At 39.5% G+C, this 18,710-nt stretch overlaps 1 protein-coding gene across 1 annotated transcript in view; it reads left to right on the forward strand.

Annotated features, from left to right (window-relative positions):
- si:dkeyp-14d3.1 (transmembrane protein 132C) overlaps positions 1–18,710 on the forward strand; it is a 117,683-nt gene that overhangs the window by 1,127 nt on the left and 97,846 nt on the right. The gene's annotated exons all lie outside the window — the stretch shown is intronic.

Genomic DNA, 18,710 nt, shown 5'->3' on the forward strand with positions numbered 1-18,710 from the left:
AGCCAGGTATTTGGGACAAATGCTTCCTAACACACAGGGACACACCGCTGTGTGGGTGTCAATCTGCTCTAATTCAAATCGGAATATATGAGCCACCCGGTGTTATTTTGCGTGGTATCTAATTAAGTTATACTCCATGACAAAAATTAAAGTCCGTATCTGTTCAGATATGCATTATGTATGATGAAGAACCCACTGCACCTGTACAACATACCCAGAGCAGGCCTGGCCTTAAAGAACATTTATCTCATGAATATTTCAATATGACAGGGATTCTCTTGTGCAACAGAGACATTGTGGCTTTATTACCTCTTGGCTTGTCAGGTTATAACATCAAAATTCATCTCACAGCCCATAATCATTTTATGGGAAAAGTTACAGAGACCTGCAGTGGTGAGATATCAAATCACAACAGGACACAAGCAATAATAATCACTGTGTATTGTGGACATATAGTTGCAGGACTTTTTCTCTATCTCTCTGACTTCTTGCTAAAACAGTGATAATGTAAATGTGCCCATCAGTCGTTAAGTGCCACAAGGAGGAGAGCGGCATTTACTTTAGCTGTTTTACAGCCAGAATTTACGGATCTGGGGGCCACTGGTGGTCTGGCAAATGATTCCCATCTGTCTGTCTTGTGGGAAAAGGGTTTAACCAAAAATGATGTTTGTAAACATTATGCCTTTAGGTTTAGATTTTTTGTCAGTTTTGCAGCTGCAAATAATCAATTTAAAATCAACTGCAATGAAAAACATCTTTCTTATTCACACCGTATCACGTTTGCCTTTTTTTTTGGCCTTGAGGACAAGAATCACCATCTGATTATATTCATGTAAAAGCCCACACAAAGAAACACCTACACTGATTTCCATATAGAATTTAGAGGTCATGCATTTCCAGACAGTTGATGCTTAAGTTGATGCTTAGCACGTCTACTGACATACATCTTGATTGTGCTTCTTTCTCGCCGCTCAGAGGATGGCTCCTTTTTTGACAGCACCTCTATCATGAGTGCTGACTCGCTGGCTGGAAGTGCACAGTAATGATGTTTGCCATATGCAAAGGTCTTCTCAGTAACCATACACAGTATGATCCTAATGGAGCATTGTGTGTCATAAAGCTGCAGGACACAGATTCTCACTGTGAATAGTGATGGGAATTGATAACACACTCCAGGAAATGAGAGGATCAAATCCATGCTAGAAAAATGTCTGCACAGCATAATGAAGGCATAATCAGGGAGTAAAAAAAACCTTCTGGTATGCTGGTGTGACTGTGATTACACACTTTGTTTGGAAAAGCACACATTTTATCAGCACAGAGACCTGAAATATTGATTCGAAATCTCTTGAATAAAATGTCATCGTGATGAAGTAAAGATAAAGACTAAAGGTCTTTTTTCAGTTTTCAGAGAACTGGCCTTATTTCATATATTCTAAAAAGAATGTCCTCTCTATTGATTGAACCCGCTAGGTGTGTTCCAGTGAGACACCTCGCTGGGACTCCTGAGTGGAATATCCAATCTTCCTTCTCTGCGTCTTATCCTTGAGCTTAACATGATCCAAAAGGGGATCAAGCAAGGATAGCCTTCAGTCTACATCTTTAAGTACTAAGCGCCATGCCTTCTCTTGTCCCTACTGTGTGTCTGTCCTCATGCTTTTATATCCCAGACAAGCGATTGGGCTTGTCCTGTAGAATTTTTTTTTTTTGGAACACCAACATTACCATACCAACCCAGCAGAGATTCTTCGGCTCTTTCTCAGCGGAGAGTTTTTATCTGTAATTGTCCTCTGAAAGATCCACTGCTGTGGTCCTGCGCCCCAGCGCTGTGGCACACATCCAGCTCCTCTTCTCTTGCCCCTGGCAGACTTTTAAGCCTTGCAGCTCATGTCCTTGAGCAAGCAAGGACCAAGAAATGAGAGAGAGGATTGACATAGGCTACTGCAGGCACAGAAAATGGTTTGTTTTCACTGGAAAAAAGCAAAATATGACATAAATCAATGGACCAAAAGTCATCTGTATGAGATGTTGAGTTTAAAATCTCGACGGTGCAAAAACATAACTTCTGGCTGAGAGAGGACACGATACGGACAGACTGTTTAGCATACTGCCACGTTTGTGTTTCCTTTGTTTACGTTGTACTACATCAAATTGACTTTAAACTGGTCTAATTTCATCAGCATTCTGGTGGACATTTTCATTCTGACCTTACTCCGCGTCAAAGTGTTTTATAGCAATGGAACATTTCTCATTGAGAACCACTAATCCTAAATTCAGTTTCAAACCATTAACAGATTATCAATTCGATTTGAATAAGTAGCATAATGGTCATTAAGTTGTAAATGAGTCTCTGTCTTAAGTGAGCTTGCATTAGATAAAGCCCTGTAATATAATTGTTCCTGTTATTTGGCATTAGCTCGGTAATGTTTACGGTTTGTTCACGGATCGGAGAACATGAAAAGAACAGAGGTAATCCCTGGCTTGGTGGTATTGTTATCAAGGCTATCTTACAGCTACGATTTGAGCACACTGTGGTGCACTTTTTAGATTTGTGAGGGAGGACACTGATAAAAAGAGGCAGATTTTTCCCTTCTCTCAAATCCAATTTTGGTGTGGCTTGGGTGTTTTCCGCAGTTCTCTTCATGGAAGGAGAAAAGAAAAGAGAATCACAGTAGCAGCCCCGGCGTAAGCAGGGTTTGGACTTCTCTGCCGTGTGATTATCAACCATCACAAATGTTTTACGCCATTGGTTTGTGTGACAAATTGAGCACCGTTGTTTGTTTAATGACCGTAAACACACTGAATAGGTGGACTCTCAAGTAAATCTCTTGTATTGCTATTTTACGCTCATAATACTTAAAGTGTGTGTGTGCGGGAGGCATACATTGTAGCTTTGAGCACTTTTGAGCACTGAGTCAAACAAGGTTTTCTTTACCCCCATGAATTCATCTATCATCAGTAAAATGTCCTATAATATTCCCACAAAGCACATCTGCCTTGTGTTAATTGGCTCTTTATAACTTCCGTGATCTCACATTCAATTTAATCAGGTTTCATGATTATGGAAGGGGAATGGAGGAAATCTGTGTAAAAGCTTTACACAACTATCCCCTGATGAGAGAAAGCACAAACACTGCAACATGCTGATGCAGTATTTGTGCGTTCTCTCATCAGTGGATAGTTGTGTCTGAATAGAGGACTTCCCCTCATAAATCTGTCTGGGAGTTCACAGCCAGACTGTGTGTGCTTCAGTCGCGCTGCGTCAACTAGATGTGGTGCAAAACACCAGAGACTTGCCAGTTTGTGTCAGACTGCAGGCTGTCTCAAACCTCACACTTTAATGGAACTTCACTGTTGATCATGAACTCAGGCTGCTCTTGAAAATTACAATTTAGAATTGCGAGGTGTCAGATTTAGAACTCATGATTTAAAAAACGTGTCTTGTGTGGTAGAATAAAGTGTCTACAGCTGTGCATGCACTTCTGTAAGACGATAACATCAGCATGCTAACATGCTCACAATAAAAATGCTACCATGCTGATGTTTATTAGGCAATGCTTGCCGTGTTCATCATCTAGGTTTAGCATGTGTTCGAATGCTAAGATTGACCAATTAACACGAAACACAAAGAACAACTGAGGGTGATGTTGGGACATTTGGTCGTAAACCAAAGTATTGCACAACTCAATATTTTGACCTGATGGTGGCGCTAGTTGAAAAGACATGGGGCCGCCAAAATTGTTATAATTCATTGTCTGGGCACCACAAATAACGCGCCCCAAATTAAATGCCAACAAAAGTTGTTTTTAGATAGTCCACTCAAAACCTAAAATGTCAGCCTCATGGTGGCGCTAGAGGAAAAGTCTATCATTAGGATTGATCCTCTGGGGACCATGACAAATTTGTTGCCGGACAAATTCCCGAGCATAGCTTAATCTCTTACTCAGACGTCGCTAAACAGATCACATTTAAGTAACAATTATTTTGCAGAATTAAGAGACTGAATTGAATACTGATGAAAAGATATGATACGTATGTTTAAAATTGTAATTTTTTCCCCTAATACTCAACAGCTTAGTGTAAAAGACCCTGGTTTGCAGTTTATCAGTAATGGTAAAAAGCATATGCCTTGATGTTTTCTTCTAATCACTTAGTTTGCTTAGTGGGCATTCATACAAACCCAGCTAAACTATAAAGGACATTTCCTCCCATACACACTGCTCAGACATCTTAACAGTGTGTGTTGTGCTTTATTTTTGCAAATAATGTCCCTGAAAAACACCTACACATTTGCTGTCTTTACGTTGTAACCTATATCTTTAATGTATTTCTACTGCTTTTAATAACAGTTGAACATTTTCATTCTGCATGGAAGAGGGAGAAAATACATGTGTACTGATTATTGCAATGTAAAAGCTATTAAATCATAGGATATTAGAAAAAAACACCGAAGTAATAAAAGGATTATGTTTTTATTTCTTCAATAGATTAATAAAATGACATTAGCCTGGGAGCTTTCTCTAAAAAAAAGAAATACACTTCAAGGACAGCATCCTACAATATTAGATATTAATGTAATATATTCTGCATCAAGGCTTACAGTAAACAAAATGAATAAACCCAATAACTTCATTTCCTTGTACTGTGATTTTGGGGCTTCAGTGCATGCACAGATGTGAACAGGAGGAAAATTAACATCAACATTTATGCTGAATTGAATATAATACTATTTAATATTAATATTATATAAAATCACACAGAGTGTAAAAAGTATTTTGTATAAGGCGTGTGAGGCATATTTTTACTGTTTTTCCAGCCATTTATAGCTTTTTATGGTCTGTTTCTTAGCAGAGTCTTGCTTCCTTCCTGTCAGCGGAGATGCGTCCATAACTCGATTGGTTATGCATTTTTGATTTGAATAATCACAGGCAGGTGGCTGGACAATAGGCTGTCACTACATCTGAGAGAGAGGAGCACTTGGTTGTGTGCGGGGCTGTCGCTGTCTATCAGAGGCATCAGAGCTTAATGCATTAGAGGCAATGATCTGACAGGTACATATTGTCAAGGCCCATTGACTTCTTTGTGGTGTGGCTGATTGATTGTTGAGATTATGTTAAAATGGGAGCCGTGCCGCTCTCTGTGACTCAAAGTTGTGAGCTCATGCTGAACTGAGCAGCCTTAAAACTACCATTGAATTTTAATTTTGAAATATTCGTTTTATAATTTGAACAGTCCATTCTGTTTGTGAAGAATCACTATTGTCTGCTGCAGCTGGAACAAGGCTGGAGAGTTGGCTGTGCCCTCTCATCTATGACAGCAAACCAATGTGCAGCTGCATGAGGAATGACTTATGGATGGAAAGGTGCCTCTGACACAGCACGTTTTATCATTTGAAACAAACAGTATTATCAGAACATAAAGCTCTTTTGGATATAAAAATAAATCAGTGTATGAAATCAACATATCTATTGTCAGTGAAGCAGCTCTGGGCTTTACATCAGCGTGGCATCACAGATTTATATTTCACTCTGTGGTAGCTCAGTTTGACTGAGTTTGTCTCTGCTCAAAATGTTGTTATCGGAATGATCACATACATGCTTAGTTTGTATGTTCAGTCCCAACAGTGGTGTCTAACAGCTGCTGTATTAGTATCAATTAACATTTCTGTTCTAATATTGCTTTGCAGGAACTAAGTATCGCCAATATACATAAACAGCAACAAAGCACTGTCACTGTGGTAATACAGTTGTATTAATGTTAAAATGTAATTTCAGTAATGAACAACACACATAGTCCTCGTCACTACTGTATTTTTTAGATATGTTAGATGCTGAGATAAAGCAAGAGTTCAAGAGATCAGTGTTTGAGCTTTTCTCAAATGTATCTGTTGAGTAGACTTCCCCGAGGCTATTAGTTGTGCACAAGAGATTAGAGTTAAGGATAAGTCAGTGGAAGTTAATAATAGTATTAGTATCATTGATTTAATTGAAATGAGTATGCAGCAGTTAAAAATATTAGAAAATAGAAATATTTGATTTAAGTTCAGGGAACTTTACTTTTTTTTAAATTTTCAAATTAAGTTGACTGAATATATAATTTTTACTTCATATTTACTTAGAAAAATATTACCATTACTTAAATATTTTTAGGTAATCAATTACGTCAAACATTTTGGGTACTGCGCACTTTTACAGTGTAGGTGTGTTTTGGGCGCATCGAGCCAGAAACAGTCCTACGCAGCCACCACTGGAAGCACATTCTACAAACAGTATGATGATGATAATATTAGTGTAGCCTAATGTTTATCTGCTAATGTGCAGAAATACTGGTTTTAAACAGAATAAATTGAAATGCAAAAAAAGCTGTGCTGCCTTCAAATGTTGATTTAGAATCCGAATGTCAACTTTATGAATGATACTTTGAAGCTTCCAACTTTTAAGTACAGACGGAGTATTGTCTTATATTGATGAGTTTCATCATACTGATTAGGTGGGTACTCCATTTGCTGTCCATTGAGACGGGGTGCTGAATCCGGAGGCTGCATTACTCACCAGCTTCCGGAGAGGCCGAGTGTGAAGCTTTGTTTAAGCTCACTCGCGAGGTACTGTGGCGCAGGCCTCCACAGATGGAGCGCGAGCTACGAGCACGCAAAAAACGCATTTATGCTCAACGCGTTGTTCGTTGCAGAATTGTCTGAAGCACCAGAGAGCATACAGACAAAATATTTTATGAAGAAGCAAGAAGTCAATATGTTACCAGCAAAATGCCTTAAACCTAACTGGCCAATGCCGGGGAGAAATTAACTGTAAAGCGCTGGCGGCTAGCAGCCAATGATGCTAAAAGCACCATTGACTTTAGAGCAGGTTTTTGTTTGTCAGTTGTGCAAATTAATACACCTCATTTTAAGACCAACACACTGGCGCACTGATGCGTGCAGGTACACACTGACACAATTTGCGCGCTGGGCATGGTAATGACAACTGTATCAATCACCAGTGAATGTAAGATGAATACTCACTCTCCTTTTAATTGCTCCTGAGGGAAATATCTTGCTCTTTACCTGTTAACACTATGTTCATTAGCCAGTTGCTAACTTTGTTTATCTGCTGTTTTGTGCTCGGCAGGTTTGCGAACACTGGGTTTATCCTTGAAAACAGCTGCATTCGACTGCAAACACAGTTGATGAGATGTAATTAAAATAGTGAAGTGAAAAACTCTCTGAGCGGAGCAGAGTCTGTTGGGTTTGTCACCATTAGAGATCTCTTAGAGATAGTAATATAAAAATATTGGGTGGGGCAGCTTCAATAACCAAATTTAAGAGATCCCTATCCAAAACGTTTGCTCATGTTGTGTGTTTATAAAAACAACATAAATTATTCACTGACGAACTGCAATATAAATATACAATGCATACAATGACTATATGTGGTGTTTTATTACACATAGGCATTAATCAATATCAGCATTCAAGTTGGACCAACTGGGGTGAAAGAAAGTCAAAGAGTCCCTTTCAAATGTAAGGTGTTGATCATGGGATGTGATGATTATTTGCTGCCTTGATTTTTAAAGCCGATACCCAACAGAAACACTTCTATAGAACAATTATTTGTTCATTCACTACAACTCAGTTAAATGTAAATGACCCGAAGAACGCTCTGACCATTGGCTAGATGGTACTTGGTGTAATTGGAATGCCAGTGTATGTATGCGTCCCCAATCAGTCTTGACACAATCACCGGTTCTTAATCAGTGTGAAAGTAATGGCCACCTCAGAGCACAATCAGTGTACAAGTTAGTCAGGAGTGGCTCTAACTGTATGAACTCCCTCGAGTGAACCCACTGAGTCAGCGTGGTTCATAGACAAAGAGCACAAAAGTCCTCTTACGCACTTTAACTTTCTGGATCTAAAAAGCATTGTCCTTATATATCCTGATCTTCTACCACATGTGTAGCAAGGATTTCACGCTGTCATCTTGCCCTGGCTGTCCGGCAGCCTGCAGTCCTCGGTTTTTGGCAGCTTGGAGCGTCGATGCTTCTTTGTTTCTCTCATCCTGGGGGACACTGAGCTGATGACGAGGGAGGATTAGATTTGTCCAGTCACAACATAGACAGCGTGGCAATAGTGAGTCATTGGCCCTGTGGTTCTCAGTGGTGTCGCACAGGCCAGGAGGGGCAGCGCTGGCAGTTAGCAGACCCTGTCGCAGCGCGTTCTGAACCACTATCTGCTCCTGCAGATTCTCCTCTTAACCCCCGAGGCCTTCAATTTCACGCAAATTGAAAAAAGCCACACCATGCTGAGGCAGAATGACCCCAATGATAATGAAGGGTTAGCTTAGAAAATCTTAAAGTTGAATTCAAATTGGGAAATAAAATTGATGTTAATGCAACACTGAATGCTGTCTTTCCCAATTCCTTGGGATTAGAATTTGGATTAGTATATTATATCATAATTATACTAGCGTCATGGCTTCATGGATGACAATGTTCGTCGGCCTGTTTCTCTGTTACCACTTTGGCCCAGACTGAAATATGTCATCAAATCTTGCATAGACTTTAATGGTCCCCAGAGGATGAACCCTAATGACTTGTGTGTAGGGATGGGTATCGTTAGGATTGTATCGATATCAGATCTTATTGATTCTGCTTATCGGTTCGGTTTCTTATCGATGCCCTTATCGGTTCTTTTTGATTATATTGTGAGAAAAAAGACAATTAATTAAGAAAAGAATCATCATTGCTTTATTGTTTTTGTTTGTATACAAATAGTCATTCTTGAGCAGCAATGCAATAATTACCAAAATCTTTAGAATACATTCGCAGTTAAACAATTAGCTAAGTGATGAGCTCTCATTTATTAACCTATTCTTATGATCAAACTCCGTATGGCATCGCTAACGTTACCTGCAGTGGACGAGGGTAGACGGCTGCTCGCCAAACGGTCGAAAACTGTGCATGTGAGCAGTTTAATGTTCTGCTTATTCGCCAAATGTTTTTATAAATTGCTGGTATTACCTCCCTTACTTGTAAGACTTTTATTGCATTTGAGACAACAAGAGTTATCAGCATCTACTCGAGTGTAGCCACACTTTGGATCTTTTTCTTCTCTCTGCCATAATGTGTGTTTGTACTAAGTTTGTTCTGTACTAAGTGGAAATTGCTGTGTGTGTCAAAGTAAAGCACAACTTCGCCACTCGTGCAAAGACAGGCACAGAGACAGAGAGAGGAGGTTTGAGATGCTGCTATCTTTCACTTAGTAACTTCTAAAGTACCGATAGCAGAACTGTTAACTCCAGACCTTATAAATACCTTGGCTTTTTACTGACTTGGAACCGATTCCCGTTTAGAATTGAGTTTGGGGGGTAGCCCTACTCATGTGATCCCTCTGAGTGAAATGTTTCAACAACTACGGATGGATTGCCATGAAATTTGGTACAGAAATTCACGTTGTCCGTCAGGCTGATTTACACTCACTTTCATCTACAGCCATGATCAGGTAAACATTTTAATTATAATACTTTAGTTTATGACCAAGTACCTACAAATTGATACAATTGAAAAATATATGTATTGCACTTTTGCATTTAAGTAAACAGACAACTGCTTTCACTTTCACATTGTGCAACATTCCTGCTAATGTATAAATCTTTGCATCAAAATGACACTTAAAATAAGGTTTTTCTTTACCTGAATTCAGTGTTTTTTAATTTTTGGAAAAAAGAGTAATATGCAGTATTTTACTCTTCTACTCTGGACTGCATCCGAAGGGTGCGTACACAGTGGCATGGCAGCTCCCCAAAAGTAAGAACTAAGAAAATATTAAAGAGAACCCCGGGTTCTGGGTTAAAAGTTCAGAAATGTAGGCTGGATGCAGATCATTGACTGTGTTGAAGGTGCTGATTAAAACCTTATAATTGACTCTGACTTTTATTGGCAGGCAGTGGAGGGAGTCTAATATGGCGGTCGACTTTGCATCCATTAAAAGCTTTGCAGAATTTTTTTCTACAGCAGTAAAAATAACAGTCTGGACTTAAAAATGATACAAGCATTTTGGCAGCATAGAAGTCATAACTTTGTATCCTTTAAGTACCATGTGGCCAAAAAATTATTAAGATTTGATTTGACTATTTTTTTGCTGTGAAAACTATTTGGCAAAGGGATGTGCAGAATTATGATAGAGGCCTTGATATGATTCGCTCAGAGGAAACTCTAACTACTCCCCTGTATAAGCCAGAGATAAGTGCAAACAAGCAGTTGGCAAGTGCTTGCCCTGCTGGATTGCATTTGATTACTATTGCTGTCTTGTGTCATGCTGTTTTTGTGTTTTCTTGGAGAACCTTGAAGATTGTTGTGAGAATGCCCTGTAATTAGATGTTTTGGGACTAAGGCAACTGCTGAAATTGAGTGATGTAATCAGTGCTCCATCCTTAATTGCACATGCCATGCGTAGGATGGATAATTTAGCCCGTGAGAGTGAAGAAACCTCAAGCTTTTTACCAGTTGATTAAAAAAAGAAATCCTATATGGCATTTCTCTGTCCGGTTGTAGTTTGTATAGCCTGTCTGGAGGGACTTAAACAAGTGTATATTGCTTTGACAGAGGATGCAAAGTTTATCACACAAGCTACCTTGCATTCTTGACGCAAGCATGACTGCTTCAACAATATCCACGCCAAAGGACAGGGGAAAGCAGAGAAAAAATTACCACATGATAAGGAGAAAGGACCTATAAAACAACTGAGCATGCTGCTCTTATCTGGTCTTTTCAGAGATGGAAGCCAGACCTGTTCATCCAAAGAAATATTCAGGATCTGACCTGCATGTCGACAAGGCAACTTTTGTCGGAATGAGAAATATGTCTGGAAAGATACTGTGAGCTGACCAGCAGATAGAGGTGGGCTGATCTCTGAGACAGCAGTCTCCTGTGAATGAAGACAGATGAGAGATGAAGAATCACTCTGTGATATGGCACAGCAAACAGGAGCTCACCGCTGAGACAAACACTAACAGACAAAAACATAAATACAGATCCTCTCACACAAGCATACAGAGTACATATAACCTGAAAGTGTAGGCTAGAGGAGAATTCTATCAATTATTTGATAAGAGATCAGGAGTTGCACACAATTTCACAGAAAGAACTCGAAAGTGAACTTGTGATTTATTTTTGGTATATCTCTTCACGTTGTAAGAAATAGACTGGTGCTGTAACAACTGGGCAGCGGCGATAGAACTCAATGTAGAAGAAGAATTTAATCACATTAATGTTAGTGGTCTTTACACACTCTTGGTTGGAGATTTCTCTACACGTCTCATTTTATCTACTTTAACGCTGATTCGAATGACCGAATAACAGCCACAAAAACAAGACTACCCTAAACTGCTCCGTGTCTGTTGTCAATTTCATCTGCTGTGAATACTGCTAATTTGAACCCCGGTGCAGGAATTGAAACCACCAACAAATGTAGGGCTTGATCCATTTTTTTGAAAAAACCATGGTGTGATGTGAGCAACATGGACAACTAGCAGAATTTATTGATATTGGATATGCAGAATGTGACATTTATTTAGAAAGCTAATCCAGACAAATTCACCTGATACTCTGTACTCTTGACTGCAGCTCCAACTGTGTTCTGCTTTTTCTTTATTAGCTCTTTGCGGTTCAGACCACCAGAGAAAATAAATCAAGCCTTCTCGCATAGTAAAGTGTAGAACAACTTCAGAATGTCTTCTGAATAAGGTTTATTTTGTTTTTTTTCCCCTCACAGATTTTACAGTATGTAGCGCTGCTGACAAATCACCATAATCCTCCAATGAGCAAGTTAGCTGTCAGTCCATGTGACTTCACGCTTGGTTTGTTTATGACTAAGGAAGTGGGAACCCTGGGTGCACGGAACTGAAATGCTGAATCCTTTAGTGTGGAGAATGAAAACCAAATTACAGTACTAACAGCCCCAACAGGCTATTGCATGTAATAAGAAATGTTCTTGCAGGTCGTGCTCATGGTGTTGGATCTTCCACTTCTCAAATATGAACAGCTCTTTTAGAATTACATTTACTGAGATATCACTGTCTTGTCTTGGGCATGGTAGGCATACAGATTTTTGGCAGCACTGTTAATGTGATGATGTTTTTATAGCACATTTTTCAGTGCATCGCCTAATTTATGAAGGGAGGCAGCTGTGTCAAAGTTATACAGTTAGTAATATTTTACACCTGGAAGCACCATAACCTCAGCTGTCTGATAGAGGCTGAGCAGCTCCACTGCAGCAGTATAAAGTTGATAAGGAATAGGTGATATAAACTCTCACCTGAGTATTTAATGGTTTTCAGAGTAATGTCAGAGCGTGTCGAAGATATGAGGAGACGTCCCAAAAGGCCAGAGGTCATTATTATCTGCAGTAATAGTGCTACACATCACAGTACTCCAAAACTTATTTTTATGTTTAAAAATGATATTTACTTTGGGCTGTGCAAGCTAGCTCTTATTACAGTGTTATGGACCACACTTTGATGGTGCTGTTTTATGTGTTTCAATGTTACAATGAATAGGTTTTACGAAGAATTTATATTTGAGATTTATTTTTTGTCTCTCTACTACAGTCGCATTGAGTTGTTTCCTCTTCACGACCTATTTTTCCAAGCAAGACATTCAAAACAGAGCTGGTAAAAACTCCTTTTTCTGGGCGAAATACATTAAAACCACAGAAAAATCTGCAATGAAACTTTTCTAAACCTAATCAACTAGAAGTAATGTGTAGATGAATGCAAGTCTTTAGTTTGTTTCTCTAATTCGTTCGTACATTTTAACATTTTTGTATTGATTACATTCCCATCCCAGGAAGGTTACTTCCTTTTAAAGCTAAGTTGAGGTGAAATAATAAAGACATGTTGCAGTACTGTAGTAATGTACTGTACTACTTACTAGCACTAATTAACAAGCTGATTTTGTTTCGCATTCTTCATTGATCGACTTCTTACAGTACCAGCAGACTAAAGTTGCACACGACTCCTATAGCTGTCTTCCTCGGTCACACGACCCTCACGTTGCAGCTAGGTCTAACGGCTAACAGGATTAATTAAATGTGCCAAGAATAACTTATTTTTCCTTTCCTTTTTCACAGCAAGAGCATGAGGCTTCATATTAATTGCTGCCCTTCTCTCATCTCTGCTTTTCACTGGGGTTCAGTCTAACATTAGTTAGCCAGGAAAACCTGTGGTGCTTTAACTTGGCCTATTGAGGATTAACTCAAACAGTAAGATGTTTATTGTTCTGCCTGCAGAGCAGCTCTGCATCCAAGAAATGTTTGTAGAAGTAAAATTATAATTAGCTTCTGTTCCCTTAGCTATTTATTTATTTTCAACACAATGGAAAGCCCACGTCCAAAGATTTCGCTCAGCAGGAATGGTCTAGTCTTCCAGGATTCCTACAGACTCGTTTGCTGGAGTGCAGAGTGAGTTGCTGTTAGTCATTGAAATAAAATTTAGCCTGGCAGCTCGATAAGGAGGCTTTTGTAAACAAAATGTGCCCCGCCGCCTTGCTAGTTGGGAATATTTCTTTAAAATGAACAGATTTTGTCAGTGAGTGTGAAAGCACTTCTGATCTAGTCTTAAATTGAAACATTTCACTCCCGTTGCTTTAATAGCTTTCTTTCCCTGGCCCAAAATATATCTACTTGTTCAAGGAGTTAGTTTCAAATCTGACAGATTTTAGGTTAAACTGCAGATTTACAGCCAACCCATCTAGATCTGCAAAGAAAAGCTCTTTTCAGAAGGAAACGAGACAGCGTGGGGTGGATGGATACTTCTATAGAGAGAAAGAAAACATCATATTTCTATATTTCCAAGGATTTGAAAATTCTAAATATATATATAACTATTGATTGCACTGACCTTGATGTATACAACAACCCACTGGGGAATTAACACCCTGAACTCATCATGTTACCCAGAGAAAGATGATAGATCTTGATGAGTGCATGTGTGGAGGTTAAACGTTAAAGTCCCAATAGAATGAAAACCCTATAGGTGAAAAATACCTTACGTGTTTCGATGGATTTTTCTTTTGTCTCTTGGTACAGTTTAGTGAAGAATGTCCAGCGCTGAGTTAGAGCAGAAAAGAGAGACCTTGATCTGTTGTAAAAGGTGAAAGTACAGAAAACCAGATGACATCAGTGCAGAGTGCAACATCAACCGTTGCTATTAGTTACTACGGCCCTAAAATAATGATGACAAACACCGTGTTGGGATCTGGCAGGAGCGTGTTTGGTTATCAGCAAGTATGAAAACTGAACTATTGATATTGATGCGCCTCGCCTGGAAAGTGAATGAGCGCAGGCGGCAGCAGCAGGGGGCGTTGACAAAAAACTTGACATAGACAGGAAGTCACAGAAACAGTTACTTCCTTCCTGTTAGAGCCGATCTGTAGGCTACTTGTAGTTTACAGACCTCGTTCGGATTTATTCATGTGTGTTTGTAAATATATATTTATGTGGAAACTGGCGTGTATCTGCATTGTATGCTATCCTTTTGTCAGCCTGTGAAACACTTTTGCTTCTCGTTTTGATATGTGTTGTATAAATAAGCTTTATTATTATTATTATTTTCTACAAAACGTGATGTTTGTTGTCAAAACTAAGAGCCAATTTTTAAATCCTGTTTCAAACGGATTTAAAATGTCCTTTAAAATGCCTCGATTCCCTGCGTGTGTCAAGCAACCTTCTCTTCCACTGCTGTAACGCTACATGTTGCTGCCTATTGCCTTCTCCCGGCCTGTCACATGATCCGGCCAAAATCACAACATGGTGTCTCACAAGCAAGCGGCCGTATACTGTGGAGCAGCGCGATGTGATCCTGAGTCATTCTTGACAACACATGATGGATGAAGCAGTGTAGCGCCCAGGAATTATAAAGGTGATGAAATGTGTCACAACATCGCTCCCCCTGCAGAGAGAGTAGCCCTGATGTGCGATGTTAGACGACTAAACTAACAAGTCGGATGTTAAGATTACGTCACACCACATCACGACACCACAGCACGATGGGAAGCACCCAGCCACAGTGACAGACAACTTTACTTAATGCACTCTATTTCATATGATTTTATTTTAAAAAAAGTGTTCAGTGATACAATGAGAATACAATATGCACTTCATTTTCATATCATTTTTTTATGGCAGTTGCATTTCAGTTCAGTGTGTTCTCTGCTGAGTGAAAAAACTGCTTCCCCGATGAAGCAGTTTTGATGAAATTTGTCCATTGAGTTATAAATATGTTATGTACGTATTAGACTATCCACATGGTACACAGCAAGTTGTATTTTCAGCTCTATTTTTACATTTTCATGAAAAAAGAGTATTGCAATATATTGCAATATGTATCGTATCGTATCGCGATATGTATCGTACCTCTCTCTTTGTTTCAACCACATGGTGAAGTCCCAACAACTGAATTCACCATTGCATTGTTTAATTGCATCATTCTTTTCTTGCTATGCTGTGGTTAACTGTTTTTGTTACTGTAGCCTATTGTAGTTCACTGCAACAATTATATTTTTACGCCAGTGAGATAATGTTATATCCAGATTTTACATCAAATCTAACTTGTTTTGAGTATGGAATTGATTTTTGATTACTATGCAAGGCTGTTTGACTGAATTCAAGTAAATGTCTCTAGACTTGTCTTAATTAATGTCAATCTCATCTAAGGTTATGTTATGTTTTTTTTTAGTCTTTTGGCTTGCATGATGGTATATTCTTAACTTTACCTTGGTTCAAAATATCAAATTTCAAAGTTTAGAGTTTTTTTCACTAAATACTCACAATTCACATACTAAGAATGAGTACGTTCTGTAATAGTGGGACGAAGCTTATGCTATTTTGGCTTTCAACTGTTGAGTCTTAGATGATGGAGCTTCACACAAGCACTTGAAAGCAATCCATCGTTTGATGTATACTGACGTGGTCTTTTCAGTATCCATATAAATTCAAAGGTTCAAATGTTTTTGCAGTCAGCTGTTTTTCCCTTTGCAACAGTTCACAGACCGCAGCTGTAACAACACAGACTAAAAGCGTCTGTGTATCTGTTTGCCTGACAGCTGACAAAGACGGACTCTATAACCAACCAGAAACTCTTCAATAGTTTGTTTCCTAATTTTCCACCATTCCCATTACTTTTTGCTGCTTGCTTTGTGCAAATGAACAGAATTTCACAACTCTTAATTTCTTGCTCGAGATGAAACATTCAATTTAAGCAAACAAATCTTTGCGTCAGCTCACACCACCTGGAGTGAATCTGCACCTGTTTCTCTCCATTGACATCTTTCTCATGACATTGAATACATTCGTAACGCCTCCAAAGTTTGCTCAGCAATTTATCCAAATGTACCATTCAGTTTCAAATGAAGACATTAAGCATTTACAGGTTAATAGTACTGCAAACTTTCAATCCAGGTCAATTATCATCAGAATTATCGTCTATTCATTAGCAATGCACCTAATGTCTGGTGCAGTAGAACTTAGAAGAGAAAGCTTCTTAAGAACTCAGAGATAAGCCTACACTACATTTATAAACACTGCGTAGCCAAGTCTCGCAGCGTGGCCGCATTTATAGGGATTCAGCCTTGTCAGGAGAGCTCCAGGCAGAATTTATCATCCTATATGTGGGTGACCTTGGGGAGAGGTTTACCAGTAAATTTGGGGAGGGAGCACGGTTGGATAAGAAGGTACTTAAGCATACAAAGACACTGTGCTACAGAACTCTTTCATTTACGAGCTGTTTTTCCACACCTTGCTATAAATAAAGGGATTTGGGGGAAATCTTCCCTCTGTACCGACTATATAAACTGATTTAATTAACTTATGGATTTTACAGCTATCATCCCGAGGTTCCTCAGCAAACCCTCCAAAGACTTCAAGATTTTGGCTTGAACTAATTCTAGGCAACAACTGTTCATTGTACATTTTTTTTGAATGGACCATAGCTGAACTCTGAAGTTATGTTTTTTTCAAAGGCTTTGTAAAAGTTTGTGTTGATGTGTCTTGACCCTGGGAGGAGAGAAACATGTTTTGGCTTGATTCACACCCATTTTCATTATGAGATGCGACCTCGTCACACTCATCAGAGAGACACTGCTTCATTTTCCAGCAGCATTTTCTAAGACAGGCTTCATAATCAATCTGCTTCATTTTCTTTGGTTCCTTGATATAGTGCAGTGTTAACATGATTTCTTGGTGATAACACTGAAAGAGGGGAACTATGATAGAGTTGGAGAACATTGAAAAGTGAATTGCAGCAACAGATCTGAATTTCCATTTTTCAGTGATTACTGTCAATCGTCATGTAATCTGCCACTAGAATCCTATTTGCTGTGTAATTATATAATTTCGAACCTAGCACTCATCAGTAGGTGGCCAATACGTCCTGAGTGTATTTGTATCTGTTCCTCTGCCTTAACAGAGCTCAATCACCATTAAATGTCCCTCTGCACTCACAAAGAGGCCGACTGACTCTGCCTGGCGAATGCCTCTGTATTTAGTCCTGATTTACGATATCGTTTTGCAATAAAGGCCAGTGTGAGGGGAAGAGATTCATTAAGGAGCTCAGTTTATGTTTTAGAGAAGTCCGGAGGGGCCACGTGAATACTGATTGTCACACAGATATGTTCTTGTCTCATGCTCCCAACCCAAGCCAAAAGCTCTCAACCCCTTTCCCCTCCAGCCATGTGCACTGGGTGGAACAAAGGAGGTGCTGTTCTCTGCCCGCAGGATGCCCAGGATGCTCAGGGTTCTTGCCACCCAGTCTGCAGTCTCCTGCTGTGGTAACACTGTTCCAGACATATCGGGCCCACTCGCAGCACCTGGAGGACCTTCTCAGCATCCCTTAATGACATCCCCACTGACCGTCCCACTAACAGAGGCGCGTATTTGGGATTCATTCAAATTGCATTCATAGCTTCACTAAACGGGCCAGCGGCACGGCGTTGCAGTGTTTACTCTCAATCGATCGATACTCTTTAATCCTCGAGATGATGCTTTCTCTCATGAACTCAAAATAGCTCGCCCTCCTCCCCTCTGAAGCCACGGGCCCATTACTCTTTATTAGCTCTTAGTGTCTTAAATGCGGCCATCCATTAGCGGCGAGGCAACAAACAGCCCCAGCAGGACCATCAGTAGCTTGCTAGCACACACACACACGCACACTCTCTCACGCACACACACACACACACACACACACACACACACACACACACACACACTAATTTAAACTGACCCTTAATCAAGAGCTATCCTTGTGCATTGGATTCAGCTCATCTCCAAGATAAAGAAGAGTCATCTGTGTAGAATATTACCTCAGAAGATTTCCAAACTGTATTGTGGCCCTACCTCCATCCTCCATGACTCTTACTTATCAGCTGGGCGGACTCCACAGACCTCTATGTGCCTGAATGATTTCTTTTCTATGGAAGCTGGCATGAAGTGAAACCATACTGTGTCATGTATTGATTATTTTTCCAGTCCCTCTTTCTTGAATTTCTTGGTGACTGAAAAGCATAAATCATCGGCAAATGATCCTTGAAGGAAATAGTGTAATTATTATTCTTGACGCATGGTCACAAATTCAATAGCCTTTATTAATTGAACATGGTGAGAAATACGATGCGGGTAATTCAATGGGACGAGAGAGCTTTCAGTCATCCCTCATGTTTAAGATTGT

Source organism: Anarrhichthys ocellatus, unplaced genomic scaffold, assembly GCF_004355925.1.
Source record: "Anarrhichthys ocellatus isolate YVR2014 unplaced genomic scaffold, GSC_Weel_1.0 scaffold9, whole genome shotgun sequence".
Lineage (NCBI taxonomy): Eukaryota > Metazoa > Chordata > Actinopteri > Perciformes > Anarhichadidae > Anarrhichthys > Anarrhichthys ocellatus.